General features: G+C 29.0%; 1 pseudogene; it reads left to right on the top strand.

Moving 5' to 3' along the window:
* The first annotated feature begins 910 nt into the window (after nucleotides 1–910).
* Nucleotides 911–3,823, top strand: LOC150035549 (uncharacterized; annotated as a pseudogene).
* The last annotated feature ends 2,357 nt before the right edge of the window (nucleotides 3,824–6,180 follow it).

Below are 6,180 nucleotides of genomic sequence, written 5' to 3'. Positions count from 1 at the left end.
ATTATGATAGACAACTATCACTAACACTGATATCTGTCTATCGTAGTCCATTGTGGTCTATCATTGATATCTGCCATTTTTCTATATTTGTAAATAAGGTGATTCATATTTCTTTATTTGAAGACAACCCTAAATATATAGTTGAAAAGAAGAAAAATTATTTTAAATAACAAAAATGCTAAAAAAAAATGTACATATAATAGCAAAATATCATAGTTTATTTGCGATAAATAACGATAGACTACTGTATGTGTCTATTTGTGTCATCATAGACACATATAATAGTCTATCGTTGTCTATCGCGGTCTATCAAAGATAGACTGTGATATTTTGCTATCACTTATAAAAATTTTCGTTCATTTTCCTATATTTGAAAACAATCATGAAAAGAAATATATACTGATTTTTTTTTTAAATAATTAATGTCCTTGAAAATGTTTAAGCAATACTAGGGTTTTGAAGTTGTATCAATCTAAATCTTGATCTTTTGGAGTTGTATCAATCCAAATTGATATTTGCCCAAAAAAGTTAGTACATATTACTATGTTTTACTTATTAAAGTAAAATAACATGAATTAAAATAGGTAATTTTCGTTTGAAAGTTAAATACTCAATTAATTTATAATATGAATGGTCAGAAAAAACTAATTAAAATATGTAAATTAAAATTTTTAGCCAGTCAAGCACTTATAATTAGGTCGCTAAAATTAAAATCAAATATTAAGGTTGATGCTTTTTATAGATTATTACTACATTAACATGCATAACTATATGTAATAATTTTATTTATCATGGAATCATTTTTTGTTTGTAGGTTGTAGGTTAAATTAAATTTTTATCTCAACTAATTTGTCTATTGTGATAATGTATAACGATAATGATAATTATTTCCAACTATATTAATAAGTATATGAAGGTATCACTTCCTAATTTAGAGAAATTGAATATTGAGAAGGCTTATGATAGGGTCAACGACCCTCAAACTATCTTCACAATGGTATGATATTGTCTACTTTAGGCATAAACCTTTATGACTTTGCTTTTGGTTTTACCTCAAAAGGTCTCATACCATTGGAGATAGTCATTCTCACTTATATGTGGGACTTTGGTCGCATTCCCAACAGCTCACAAATTGAAGATGATATTCCATAATATACTCCTTCCCAATTCCTTCTCCAAGCTCGAAAGTTTATATATTGGTAAATGTAAAAACCTTGAAAAGGTTTTTCCTTCCAATAGAATGAGTAGACTTACATATCTTAAATCTGTAAGGATTGAGAGTTGTAATTTATTGGAAGGACTATTTGAAGAGCAAGAACCAAATGCTCGCAACAAGAGCATTGATTTCCTCCCAAGTTTGAGGTGTTTGGAATTAATTAAATTACCAAATCTCCAATATATATAGGAGAAGGATCCTTGTGAGCTTTTTGAATGTTAAAAGCATAGAAAATTTGTCTATTCGTCAATTTCCAAAACTCAAAAGAGAATATCCAATTCTTCATCAACTATGAATGCTGGAAATAGATTTAAATAAACTGAAAGAGAATTCAAAAGGAAGAAAAGTCAACACAGATGTTGGTACTTGATCAATCGGAGACTTCAAAAATGAATCTTCTATCATAATATATTTGGTAGTTATTTTGAGAAATATATTATTGTGTTCAATAGGTCAAAAGATATTTGTATAAAATTGGCTTCCTAAATCTTTTAGATGGGTTGTTGTGTAAGAACTAAGGGTTTGTATGATAACGTTCCCATTTTCTATTTCTTATTTCTATTTCTCATTTTTTAAGAAATGATCTGTTTGATAATCATTCCTATTTATTCTTCCTAATATTTTTGAAATGTTCCTAAAAATGGAGCCAAAATTGAGGTAGTAGAAATATAATTTGTCCATTCTATTTCTATTTTATTTATTGTTGTCCTAGAGTGTATCAAAATTTAACTTGGTCAGTTGGTAAGGATTGATGCCTAATTAACTCTTTTAACTCCATCGTCCTAGAATCAAATCTCACTTTAGACCTTTTTATTTTATTTTTCTTTCTTTCTTCTTTTTGTCCATATTCTTTTATATTTCTTTTATTTATTTTCCTCTTTCTTTTATATTTCCTTTTTCTCATATATATGTTTTATATTTCTTTCATTTATATATATTTTCTCCTTTCTTTCTTTTATATTTCTTTTTTCTCTGTATTTTTTATATTTCTTTTATTTATATTTCTTTTCTTATTTCTTTCTTTTATATTTCCTTCTTCTCTATATTTTTATATATTTATTTTATAATTATTTCTTTCTTTTATTTATATTTATTTTCTTTGTTATTTTTTTAATATCTATATGTTATTTTTTTAATATCTATATGTTATTTTAATTTTCAATTTTCAATTTTCAAATATTTAGATTTATATATTAATTTTACATCAGGACTTATGTGTATTCGATAGTTTAAATATTTGGTGATTATTTTTTATATTTGAATGCATGTTATATATCTTTTTATTTTATATAATTAGATTATATTTAAACTATAAAATATAGGAAAATGTAAGGAAAAGAAAATACAAGAAACGAGAAATAAGAAATAGTTATCAAACAAGTTTCTCTTCTTGTTTCTTTTTTTTTTTTTTTTCAAGAAACAGAAAACAGAAATAGTTATCAAACATATTCTTGTTTCTTGTTCTAAAAAAGAGGAAACAAGAAACAAGGAACGGGAAACAAGAAACAGGAAATGGGAACGTTATCAAACGAGCCCTAAAATTCTCTCTGATAGAAATAAGAACCTTCTCACTCTCGAGTTTATTAAATTTTAGTTTTTAGGTAATTACAATGGATAATATTTTTAGTAATAATACCTAAATGTATAACAACATTTAAAAAAAAATGCAAATGTAGCAGTGTCTATCAGCAATAGAGTTTTATCGCTGATACACACTTTTACCAGCAATATGGTCTATCACCAATAAACACTTATCAACAATATAGTCTATCACTAATAAGCTATTTAAATTTTTTCATATTTATAATTTATTTTTTTCATTATACTATATCTATTAATACTTTGAGCCTAATTGCTATATTTGTAATTATCTCATATTTTTGCTTTCATTAACGAAATTTATGTTTGATAAATTTATATATTTATTTCGTGGAAAATGTGTGCAGACTGAGATTATACAATTCCGAAATGGTCCAAAATTATTTTCCAAACTTAAATGCTTGAGGTTACATAGTTCTTTTGACTATCGTCTGACACATTTGCCAATGAAAATTGTACAAATATTACAGACTTCGAGAGTTTGAAGTAAGAAAAACATTGTTTGAAGAAGTATTTCCAATTGAGAGATTGGATAGTGTTGAAGAATGGCAAAATGAAAGACGATATGAGCTTTCAATTTTGAGTTTATATGAACTGCCCAAGCTTAGACATCTGTGGGATGGAGACTTACAAAAGGATAATTTCTCAATCATTCAGAATTTGATGAAATTAAATGTATGAAGTTGTGGCATATTGAATATGTTACTGTTATCATCAATGTCGTTTAGGAACTTGAGATGGTTGAAGGTGGAAAAATGTCATAAGTGGACCTATTTGCTAAATCCATCAGTTGCTAGAACCATGGTCCAACTTATCTATTTGGGATTAAATGATTGCAAAAGGATGACTACTATAATTGCGAGAGGCGTAGAAGAAGAAAATGATGAAATGCTATTCAAAAGCTTATGCTATATAAATCTTGAAGATATGCCCAAACTGAAGAGACCGGACTATATCGAAGTCTATCGATACTATATTGTATTAGTAATAGGAGTCTATCACGGATAGATTTTTTATATTGTAATTCTTTAAAAATATTGTTTTATAATACTTAATTTTTATTGAGTATTTGCATTTCCACAAATAAATTCACCACTTATATATGTGGTACATATAGTAACAATTAATTGGACCATACTGACAGATAATGAAGTCAGTACCTATGTGAATTGGTAATAGAGTACTCAAACCAAAACAAGTTGTATATATATCAATCCTCCACCCTTTGGTTGTACTAAAATAAAGTTGTCTGTATATGTTTTCTGTAGAACAACTAATGTCTTAACCACACATTCTTTAAATGCCGAGGATCACACATATTATTTAAAATAAAAGAGCCTACTACAGTTTTTTTTTTTCCTTAATGAACTTATTAATGAAAAATTTGGAGGAAAACGAGCTAGATCTAAATTGAAACCCTATGTGTATCATATACACCTAGTGAGTTGAATTGATGAATAAACTTATGGGGTATTGGTTTATCTAAACCCCCCCATCTTATGGCGTGGTAATTTAAGTGCAGTGCATTCCAAGACAAAGCATATTGAGCTTAATATTAATTTTGTTCGTGATTTGGTGCTTCTTGAGAAATGTTGGTTCAACATCTCCTTGCCGCGGAACAAGTTGATGCTCATTTCTTGACCAAATATCTGTAAGGTGTGAACTCATTTAAAAAGAGGCTACAGGTTGTTTTTCAGATTGTTGGGCTTTTATCATATGTCTTGTATTATTATTTGTTGAGAGTTTTCTCCCCAGGCTTTATATATATGGTTGATTCTGGTTTTTCAAATATATATATATATATATAGAAAGCAAAGGGTTTCTCTCGCACCTCATCCAACTCTGACTGCACGAGTCCCTTGTATCAATCTAATATAAAGCACAAGTATTGAAGTCAATACTTGTTTGTCAAATGTTATATATTTGAACTACCTGGAATAATGCAAATAGGAATTAAGTAACAACATATCGAATCTGTGACTACTTTGCTCCCTTTGGTGATAATATCTCTCATGTATCTCATCACATAGTATCCACATTCAGTGGTTTCAACTTGTAAGGGACACTGCAATAATACATAAACTTCTTTAATGTATATAACTTCATATATATATAACTTCATATTTATAACTTTTCATTAACAAATAAATATATTCATACTTGCCTTTATAGTTTTCCACAATATTTGTTTTCGACCTTTTTGAATATTTTTTGGGATCAAAAGATCACAAGAGCCCTATTGCAAAGTAATACCCACAAAAAAGTAGAATAAAGTAAACTTTAAAATGACAAAAAACATCATAGGGCAATAAGTTAACTTACATGTCTGTCACGTATCTAATATCTACTCGAGATGATGTTTCGTAATAAATCAAGGTAATAGACGATATCATCATATGCATTAATAGCTAGTAGTTCCCAATGACCACTAAATAAAATATAAGTAGTATATATTCAATGTTAGTACAAGAACTTTCAATGAATTAACTAGTAAAACTTTCTTACCCTGGATTGAAAGGAGCAAAAACGAGTTAGTTTTCTTGTGAAGTCATTAATCTACTACATAGGTTCCAAGCCCTAATTTCTTGAGTGATTTGCCCAACAGATATAGGGATGGATCAAGAAATATGTAATTTGATATTTCTTTTGATTGCAAGTACATATAAAAGATTAAAAGTTAATAAACGAATACCTATAAAAATGTAGAGTACCTATGCGAATGAAATTATATTACTTACGTCATATATGCAACCAACATCAATGAAGGAAATCAGTCATGAGGATTTCCATGAGCAGCGGAAGGATCATTCCAAATTCTATTCGAGTTGAACATAAACAATCACAGTTTAAGAACAGAAACTAACAAGTCATGCATAACACGAAATTACAACATGCTAACAAGAGTATCAAAGGATAGTATACGTACCTTTGAAGAACCATTCTTCAAACTCCCTCGATCAATCTACAAGTGTCTATAGTACAGCAACACGAATGCAACGACCGGTACACAACACCAAGACAACAAACACAACGAACACTAACCCAATGAACGACCTCCACGAACCAATCGAGTCACACTTGATTCACGAAGTGAGTGAGGACATTACCATAAGGGTTACCTTTGTATTCTCGGTGTGAGAATCCAAGAGTTCTGGGCTCAGTTTGATCTTGGATTGAGGGAGTGACTGGAGGACAACGATCATGTAGACGATTGAGCAAGTGGGAGATAACACAATCTATCGTATAGACGATGTGCTTGATCGTTTTGTAAATGGCAACCTATCGTATAGACAACACCACACAATAATTTAGCTACGATCAGCTGATGAACTATCGTATAGTCAATGCTCTACGATCGTTTATTC

The sequence above is a fragment of the Benincasa hispida genome, chromosome 6 (genome assembly GCF_027475165.1).
Source record: "Benincasa hispida cultivar pf3 chromosome 6, pf3_genome.v1.1, whole genome shotgun sequence".
NCBI lineage: Eukaryota > Viridiplantae > Streptophyta > Magnoliopsida > Cucurbitales > Cucurbitaceae > Benincasa > Benincasa hispida.
This window is presented reverse-complemented; position numbering and strand designations above follow the sequence as displayed.